General features: G+C 37.6%; 1 non-coding gene across 1 annotated transcript; it reads left to right on the forward strand.

Annotated features, from left to right (window-relative positions):
• The first annotated feature begins 868 nt into the window (after positions 1–868).
• On the forward strand, positions 869–975 carry LOC121208857 (small nucleolar RNA R71). The gene has a single exon (XR_005903981.1). It is a non-coding gene; the product is annotated as a small nucleolar RNA R71 (small nucleolar RNA).
• The last annotated feature ends 9,949 nt before the right edge of the window (positions 976–10,924 follow it).

Consider the following 10,924-nt stretch of genomic DNA (forward strand, 5'->3'; position numbering starts at 1 on the left):
AGAACCAGAGGTTTATATTCTTTCGGCACTTGTTTGTCACTATTTTCGGTTTTTTTCTTCCCCTCTTTCGCTTATCACGGCTTCTTGTGTTAACTTCTTTTCAGTTTCCACTAACACTTTCCCACTTCTTAGTGTAACTGCTTCTACATGCTCTTTTGATTGGGTGTTACTAGCTAAACACCCTAGTGGTCTTTCTGAAATTAATTTGGATAGTTGGCTTATCTAAGTTTCAAGCCCTTGGATTGATGCTTGTTGATTCTTAAGTGCTGTCTTGGTGTTCTGGAAACGAGTTTCTGACACTAATATAAACTTTGAGAGCATCTCTTCAAGGTTCGGCTTCTTTTCTTGTTGGTAGGGTGGTTGCTGAAAACCCAAAGGATGTTGTGGTCTTTGAATTCCTTGGCCTCCCCACGAAAAATTGGGATGGTTCCTCCAACCTGCATTGTAAGTGTTACTAAATGGATTGTTTTGAGGTCGAGGATTATTACCCATGTAGTTTAGTTGCTCGTTATCCATGTTATGGCCATAAGGTTGGTATTCTGAATGGCTTGTTCCACCGCTACTTGCTTCGCACTACATTACTGGGTGAACCTATAAAGAACTAAGAAAACCATCAATCTTTTTATTCAAGAGTTCTACCTGATTTGACAGCATGGTGACCGAATCGACGTTATAAACACCGGTTGTTTTCGTTTGCTTTGTCCTCATGACTTGCCACTAATAGTTATTCAGTGACATCTCCCCAATAAACTCATAGGCATCTTCAGGTGTTTTATTATTGATGGTTCTGCCAACAGCTGCGTCAACCATTTGCCGAGTCGAAGGATTCAGACCATTGTGGAATGTTTGAACTTGGAGGCAAAGCGGTAACTCATGGTGAGGGCACCTTCTCAGTAAGTCATTGTATCTCTCCCATGCATCGTAGAGGGTTTCTAAATCCATCTGCACAAAAGAAGAGATATCATTACGTAATTTAGCCGTTTTAGCCGGTGAAAAATATTTTAGTAAAAATTTTTCGATCATTTGTTCCCAAGTAGTAATTGACCCTAGTGGTAATGAGTTCAACCACTGTTTAGCTTTGCTCCTCAATGAAAAGGGAAACAACCGAAGACGTATGGCTTCATCAGAAACGCTATTAATTTTAAATGTATCGCATAGTTCTAAGAAGTTCGCTAAATAAGCGTTGGGATCATCATCCTGCAAACCATCAAACTGAACAAATTATTGTATCATTTGAATAGTGTTAGGTTTTAATTCAAAAGTATTTACAGCTACAGCAGGTCTAACTATGCTTGATTCAGTTCCTGTTAAAGAAGGTTTAGCATAATCATACATAGTACGTGGAGCAGGATTTTGATTAATCGCAATTGCAGGAGGTAGTTGATTGCCTTGGTTTTCAGCCATCTCTTTGGTTGGGGGTTGAGTATCGTCTTCTTGCTCATTCTCCATGTTTCTTAAGCTTCGCCTTATTTCTCTTTGGTTTCTACGAACTGTACGATCAATTTATTCGTAAAAAAATAATGGCCCTGACGGGTTTCTTCTAGTCATAAACTATAAAAACCTGCCAAGAGAAGGAAAAAGTAAATAAGTAAGTAATAATAATAATATAAAATTAAATTGCAAGAAAAATAAATGGCTAAAGTAATAAAATTGATTGCGTTATTTTCTGATAGGTTTTAAATATTTAAAATTAATCGTTCTTGAAACTAATTATTATCGTGATGTAGGCAGTGTACTTATCGAACAGTAGTATAGTTTTAGCAAGACCAGATTGTCGAACCCAAAGGAACTAAAAGTACTAGTAATGACTGTCTTTTTATTGTCTAGCCTAAGAATAAAGAGGTTTTTATTTTAAATAACTAATTATCTAAACTAAGAACGCACAGATAATGGAATTGGAGAATTTCTTTTGGAAAAATCGATTGAATGAAGACTATCCCTAAGGAAAAATCCACCTAGACTGTACTTGTTATTCTGGCTCCGAATCGGACAATTTATTCATTTAACTTGTTCCGTAGAGATCCCTAAGTTATGTTATTATCCTTATTCAAGACTAATAACGTCTAATCCCTAGATTGAATAACCAAGACTTTTCTCTAATTAACACTCTAGGGTTGCATTAACTCGATCTATGGATCCCCTTATTAGGTTTCACCCTAATCCGGCAAAATCTTGTCACCCTATGTCTAGGCGTGCAATCAACTCCGCTTAATTATGATAAATGTACTCTTAGACAGAGTCTATTCCTCCTCTGAATAAGAGCTTATCTTGAATCAGTATCCTGGGAAATCAAAACAAGAATTAAGAACACATAATTAAGAACAAGTTAAATATTTATCATACAATTCAGAAAATAATAACAAGATTCGTCTTAGGTTTCATTCCCCTTAGGTATTTAGAGGATTTAGTTCATAACTAAATAAGAAAACATCTCAGAACAATAAAGAATACAAAACATAAAGAAAACCCAAAACTCCTAAAGGGAAATTGAGGAGAGATCTTCAGTCTTGATGATGAATCTGGCTTCTGAGATGAATCAATCAGCTTCCTTGGAGTAATTCCTTACTCTCTATTCTGTGTGTCCCCCTTTTCTCCTCTTCTAGGGTGTATTTATAGGCTTTGGAATGCCTATGAGCCCTCAAAATTAGCCTTTTCAGAATTGGACTCAACTTGGGCTCAGCAAGGACACACCCGTGTGAGATTACTTCAGGCCGTGCTCAAGCCTGTTAGAATGGCACGGTCGTGTGGGATGCTTGTGTGAGGAAGTCTAGGCCGTGTTGAGTTTGTACTTTGGCCCATTTTCTCCATTTTTGGCCCGTTTCTCATTCCTTTCACTCCCTTATGCTCTCCTAAGTATAAAACATGAAATTAAAGCATTAGGAGCATCAAATTCACCAATTTTAATGGAAAATCATCCATAAAATGCTTTAAACATGGGGTAAAAATATGCATAAATTACGACTTATCATTAGCTCTAAATCGTGGGTCGGGTAATTCTTCCCATGTGGCTTTAGCTATCTCGAGGCATAGGCTATTACCTTGCCTTCTTGTATAAGCACACATCCTAACCCATTCAGGGATGAATCACTATACACCACAAACTTTTTTCCCGATTTCGGTTGCACTAAAGTTGGGGCTTCGGTCAACAAAGCCTTTAGTTTCTCAAAACTCTGTTGGCACTTTTCTATCCATTCAAACTTGACATCCTTCTGTAACAACCTTTTCATCAGAGTAGCTATCATTAAGAATTCTTTGACAAATCGTCTGTAGTACCCAGCTAACCCGAGAAAGCTTCGAACCACTGTCACATTCTCCAGCAATTTCCACTCAACGATAGCTGAGTTCTTACTCGGGTCAACTCTAATCCCGTAACCTGATACAATGTGTCCCAAGAATCTGACTTTTCATAGCCAAAATTCACTCTTAGTGAACTTGGCGTATAACTGCTTATCTCTCAAGGTTTGTAGAACCATTTTCAAATGCTCTGCGTGCTCGTTCTCATCATGTAAATAAATCAATATGTCATCGATAAAAATGACAATGAACTTATCAAAATAGGGTCAAAAAATGCGGTTCATTAAATCCATAAATACCTTAGGGGCATTCGTTAAACCAAAAGGCATGACGAGGAACTCATAATGGTCGTACCTCATCCGAAAAGCAGTCTTTGGTACATCTTGATTCTTAACCCTTAACTGGTAGTAGTCTGACCTTAAATCTATCTTAGAAAACATGGTGGCTTCCATCAACTGATCGAACAAATCATCGATCCTTGGCAAGGGATACTTTTTCTTCACATTCACTTTGTTGAGCTATCGGTAGTCTATGCACAATCTCATCAATCCATCCTTTTTCTTCACAAATAGCACTGGGGCACCCCACGGAGAAAAACTCGGTCTCGCAAATCCCTTATCAATTAACTATTATAGTTGAACCTTCAAATCCTTTAACTCTGTAGGAGTCATCCTATACGGAGCAATCGAGATGGGTGCCATACCAGGGACTAACTCAATTCCAAATTCAACTTCCCTCACTGGAGGTAGTCTAGGTAATTCCTCTGGAAACACATCTGTAAACTCACATACCACTAGCACTAATTCGGTCTTCAATTCAGATGCTTGAGTGTTCAATACAAAAGCGAGATAAGTTTAACACCCTTTTCTAAAATACCTCTCTGCAGTCATAGACGAAATCACTACAGGTGAGTTATCTGATTCATCTGGTTCAACTCGAAGAATATTCCCGTCTTCACATTTCAACTCAATAACTCTTCTTCCACAATCCAATACGACATTAAGAGAAGTCAACCAATCCATACCGAGGATTAAGTCAAATTCATAAAACGGTAGCAGTATGAGGTTAGCCGAAAAACAATGACCTCTAACCATCAAAGGACAGTTTCTACATATTTTTTGAACTAACACTATACTACAAATTTTATAGACTCAATTGACATATTCATACTGAGTACTAATTTCATGAAAACATAAGAATGGGCAGACCCCAGATTAATTAAAGCAACAACAGAAATATCGTGAAGAGAAAAAGTACCCATAATCACATCCAGTGAAGATGCCACTTCACGAGCGTGAATGGCTTAAGTTCTTGTAGGCACTCGGCCCTCAGACCTCACAGCAGAATCTCTAGGAGCACTTCTACTGCTAGCCCCACTACCCAGGTTCTTCTATGGTCTACCCCTCGAATGAGCACTATTCGCTCTCATATCTTGCTTTTTCTCTTTGTCATCTAATTCCGGACAGTTCCGAATGAAGTAGTCTAGTGATCCACATTTGAAGCAACCCCTCTCATTCCTCGGCACTCGCTGAAATGACACCTACCACATTGTGAATACTCTAGCCTATTTGGCCGAGCACTACCAACACTAGCGATAGAAATCGTTTGAGCTTTAGACGTCGTGTACTGTTTTTTCTTGCTCTTGCTCGAGAACCCCACTGATGCATTTGATCGGGTGGGAAACTCTTTCGATATCTTAGATGAGGTCTGCTGTGATTTCCCCATCTGTCTTTTCCTTGAGTCTCGGGACTCAATGTCAGCTTTTCTCTTCTCTTTGGCCAATTCCTCGGCCTTACATGCTCTCTCCACGAGCACCACAAATTCCCTCAATTATAAGATGCCAACTAATAGACGAATATCTTCGTTCAGACCATCTTCAAACCTTTTGCACATGATGGCTTCTATAGATACGTACTCCCGTCTCACAAACTCACGCTCATACTCCGTCACCGTCCTACGGCCTTGCTTTAGCTCTAAAAATTCTTTCCTTTTTTGGTCTAGAAACCTCTAGCTAATGTACTTCTTTCAGAACTCTTCCAGGAAGAATTCCCAAGTTATCCTCTCTCTCGGTGCAACGGACACGAGAGTATTCTACCATTGGTAGGCCGAGTCTCGTAGAAGTGACACTACGCACTTCACACACTCCTTAGGCATGCACGATAGCTCATTAAATACCCTAATGGTATTTTCCAACCAGAACTCTGCTCTTTCTAGGTCATCATCAATATTAGCCTGAAATTCCTCAGTCCATTGTTTTCGTATTTTATCTATCAAAGGTTTCTCCCTCCTAACCATATCCACTCCTTACAGAGCTACCGAGCATACTAAGGAATCAAAGGAGGTGGGGGAGGAGAAGTGTTCGGATTTGCACGAACAAACTTCGTGTACCAAGCATCCATCATGTAGAGGTAAGCTTCTCTAGCCCCTTCGCCCTGACTCAGTGTCACAGGCCCACTATCTATTGACGCGATCCCTTTAGCAGAAGCTGGCGCATTACTCTCCACATCATCCGCCGTAGCTACGTCAGGATCCATTTACTATATAAATAAAAACACAATTTATCTCGTCAGGAGTTGTCACACTATCAATATACAGTTATGACATGTATAGCTAAACTCATACTCACGCTAGGTTCTAAAATCGACTAAACCATAGCTCTGATACCACTTAATGTAACACCCCACACCAGTGCCCTACGTTGAGACAGAATACGAGGCGTTACTAAACTTAAACACATGCATTTAAACATTTTCGGGTCACCAAGACTTGATCAAATTTAAAACTTTTTTAAACTTTGACAAATATCCTCAATATGGGCCTACGAGGCCTCAAACATTCATTGAAAACCATTCAGAACCAAATCGGGTCCTTAAACTGACTTAATAAAAATGACCCTTGAAATAGGGCACACGCCCATGTGGAAGGTCAACATGCCCATGCGGTCATTATAACAAGGTCGTGCTGATGGCCCGTGTGACACACACGACCTAAGCATCTAGGGACACACCCGTGTGCCATGCTCATGCGAATCAAATTCTAACTTTGAACCTACAGGGGTTTTCACACGGCCTGACACATGCCTGTGTCCCTCACACAGCCATGACACGCCCGTGTCTTAGCCCGTGTCTAAAAACCTTGACATTCTGTTTCTGACGTTAGCATCCAATAAGGGGTACACGGCCAAGATACACAGTCGTGTCTTTGTCCGTGTGTTTACTACCATGCATACTAACTTGCAAATTTCACGTGTAGGGGACACACGACCAAATAACTTACCCATAGGGCTAACAGTCTATCACACACGGCCTAGACACACGCCCGTGTGTCTACCCTTGTGGATAATATAAGGCTATCTACCAAGCCTTTGCCACCCTGTAACACAATCTAACACCAACCAACATATCAAAATCTAACTTAATATGATTTCTCAACCAAACAACCATAACTAAGGCCTACATACATTTCATAAATTCAACCATGCCAACAATTTCACATTCATGAAAGACTAGCTTGCATTCGTATAATGACTTTCAATATTAGCCATTTTCCCTGGCCTTATACAAAATAAATCAAATATTAGATCGGGCCAACACATTTGGCCAAATAACAGTGACACAAAACTCAAAAGTCAGGGTCCTATACATGCCATAATCAAAATAAAAGCTCTAACTATACCAAGTGCTTCGGATGATAGTGTGATCGATACCTCCGAAGTCTGATGATCCTCGAGCTAATTAGACAGCACTATAAGAAAATGGAAAGGAGAGGGAGTAACAAAAAACTTAGTAAGTTGCACGAAAATAAACAACAACTACTTATCATACAACAATATGCTCATAACCTTTCATAGCTTATTCATGAATACCATAAATAGACGTAAATACAACTTACTCATCACCATCCAATACAACTAATGTTGCATACATTGAGCCCATATCTCATACATTTCAATTAGGTACTTGTACCACTCATCAAATTACATTAACTTTTCTCATTTTGATATAAACCATAAACCTTTTTTGAACCATTTGGAATACTACCGGATACTTAATAGCCCTAACATGGGTTAAGATGCCGATGCCATGTCCCAGACATGGTCATACACTGGCTCTCATCTATCGGTGTCGATGCCATGTCCCAGACAATTCTTACACTAACACACAACAAGCTGACGCCATGTCCTAGACAGGTCTTATACTAGCTTGTATCTCACGCGGCTGATGCATGTCCCAGACATGTTTTACACTAGCTCTCGCCTCAATGTCAATGAATGTCCCAGACATGTCTTACACTGGCTTAAATATCTTAGAGCCAATGCATGTCTGTAATGCCCTGAACCGTAGACCGTCGCCAGAGTCGAGCACGAGGTGTTAACGGACTTAATTCATTAATTAAACAGCTCAAACAATTTATTTTGGAACTTCTAGACAAACTGGCTAACTGCGTCATAGTCGCTTAAAAATTCATATCTCGAGTTAAAAAACTCAAAATCCAATTCTGTAAATTTTCCCTAAAACTAGACTCATATTTCTATCAACTAAATTTTTTCTAGAATTTTTGGTTGGGCCAAATAGTACAGTTTATTAGTTAAAGTCTCCCCTATTTTAGGGTTTGACTACTCTAACCCCTGTGTATTACGAATTAAATATCTCCCTGTACAGAGTTTCAATTATTATGCCAGTTGTTTCTCATAAAACTAAACTCAATAAGGAATTTGTAAATGTAAAGCATGACTTATAATTGTCTTTGTAAAATTTTTTGTGAATTTCCAAATTCAGAATAGGGGATCCAGAAATCACTCTGACCCTATTTCACAAAAATTTAAATATCTCATAAAATATCACTCATATACCTGTTTTGTTCCATCCATATGAAAATAGACTCATCAAGCTTTAATTATATATTTCATTCACTATATAAATCCATTTCTACTATTTTTAGTGATTTTCCAAATTCACATCATTATTGTTGTCCGATACTGTTTTAAAGCTAATTTCACCTTTTTCATGATTTCCATGGAATAACTAGCATTTAGGCATACATAACACCAAACATGTCCTTGATTAGCCATTCCAACAGCTAATCATTATCAATCATTTACATACCATTCATCAGCCATATCATAAGATCATACACACAAAATGGCTACGATGCTATACATGCCATACTCAAAATGAAACGTCTAGCTATACCAAAATAATCCCCGTGATAGTGTGCCCAGACCTCCGACATACTTTACGATCCCTGAGTTAGCTTGACAAAACTATAAAAAGAAGGAAAATAAAAGGGGGTAAGCATTAAGCTTAGTAAGTTTGCATGCAAATAAATAACAATATTCATAAGAATTATCTTACTACTTGGCATGATACTACTTAATGCAACTTCATTAATTGTCATAGACATATTTTAAACTTCTTCACTTACTCACTTACTTAAATACTTACTTACTTAATCAAATTTATTAATACATTTTAATTACCTTTTTCCTTATCAAGCATACATGAACATTATGTACTTACCTTTGCTCTTCTAGCATGAACTTGTCTTACCTTTTTAGTATAACTCGTCTTACCTTACCTTACCTTGGTATTCTCTTTAAATTTTCCCGTTGAACCACTTGGAATAGTAAGGATACACGGGTACCTTACCATTGCCATGACTTGTCATGGTCTTACGTGGTATCCTTTTGAAACTTACCAATGCCATGTCTTCACATGGTCTTACATGGTATCCTTGCCTTATGAACTAACCAATGCCATGCCTTGGCATGGTCTTACATGGGACCTTTGCCTTATAGTAACTTATCAATGCCATGTCTTGACATGGTCTTACATGATTTCCTTGCCTTACAAACCTTACCAATTTCCATGCCTTGGCATGGTCTTACGTGGTTTCCTTAAACCCTAATGTCAAGACATTTGCATCCTACACATTCCTAAGGTTCAATCGGGACTTTCTGAAATTACTTCTCCGTCAATTCATGCTTGAGTCTTCTTTGAATAATTTCATAAAATAAATATACACATGCTGGAAATTAACAAAATTAACATAAAATAATAGAATATTGCATTTATTTACCGCAAACTTACCTCGAAACAAAATACGATCAACTATATCGATTTAGTCCACTATCTTTTTCTTTTCTCGGTCTAAGTCCGGATTTTGTTCTTCTTGATCTATAATAAAAAATTTAGCTTATTTAATACTCACATTTATTAAAACAGTCCTTGACCCAAACTTTGGTAAAATTATATTTTTGCCCCTAAACTTTTACATATTTACACTTTTTCCCCAAGGCTCGGAAATTAAACTTCATCCTGTTTTCTTATGTTTTATGACATGCTGATCATTTTGCCTTCTATGACAACATCAAATTCTCACTCTAACATGTACTTATGACTATTAGGTATTTTTACCGATTAAGCCCTTTTTACTCGTTTTCACTTAAAACCAAGTAGCACAAGTTGTCTAACATAATTTAAAACCTTATATTCTATCATAAAACACCAAAATACAGAAGTTTCACCTATGGGTATTTTTCCAAATATGAACCCTAGGTTGAATTATTGCTAGAATAAGCTTAATCAAGTTACTGGGGACTCCAAAAACGTAAATAACATTAAAAACGGGGCTTGGAATCACTTACTATGGAGCTTGGAAGCTTGGAACAAATCCTAGCTATGGAGAAACCTTGAAATTTCGGCCTAATGAAGAAGATGGACAAAAATTGGCTTTTAATTTTGTTTTTAATTCATTTTAATAACTAAATGACCAAAATGCCCTTAATGAAAAACTATGGTGTTTTATTTTCCTTTAGGTATTTTTGTCCAAACTAGTATAATGGTCTAATAACTATCCAAGGACCTCCACTTTAAAAACCCATTACTCACAAGTACTTAATACCTTTGTGAACTAGAACACACATTTTACAAATTTTGCAATATAGTCCTAAATATCAAATTGGACCCTCTATCGATAAAATTTCTAAACGAAATTTTCACACAATCATGCAATCATGCCATAGACCTTAAAATGATAATAAAATAAATTTTTCTACCTCGAATTTGTGGTTTCGCAACCACTATTCCGTTTAGGCCCTATTACGGGATGTTACAATGTCCCAGATATTTCTTACACTAGCTCTCATACTATAGCTTATGCATGTCCCTGACATGTCTTACACTAGCCCACAAATGACCCAAGTGTCATGGAATGAATATCCGAAGATTCCTAAGGCTCAACCGAGAGTTCTACTACTTCAATTCTCATCATGCTTAGTCATTTCCACAATCAAATAATTTATGCTATAAAAATTCATTCATTCATACATGATAATAATTTAATTGCATTATTTACACACAACTTACCTCGGATTACAAAATGTAGGCGACTAGTCGGTTTTAGTCTACTTGCTTGGCCTTCCCCCAGTCTAGGTTCAGATTTTGTAATTCTTGATCTATAATGATAAAAATTCACAAATTTAATTGTTTTATCAATCTAGGTACTCAACAATTTATACTGGGGCAAAATGACCATTTTGCCCCTAGACTTTCACAAAATAACCATTTTACCACTAGACCCGAAACACAATTTTTATCACACTTTCTCCTTAACCAAGCCTAACCAACCA

Source organism: Gossypium hirsutum, chromosome A10 (assembly GCF_007990345.1).
Source record: "Gossypium hirsutum isolate 1008001.06 chromosome A10, Gossypium_hirsutum_v2.1, whole genome shotgun sequence".
Classification (NCBI taxonomy): domain Eukaryota; kingdom Viridiplantae; phylum Streptophyta; class Magnoliopsida; order Malvales; family Malvaceae; genus Gossypium; species Gossypium hirsutum.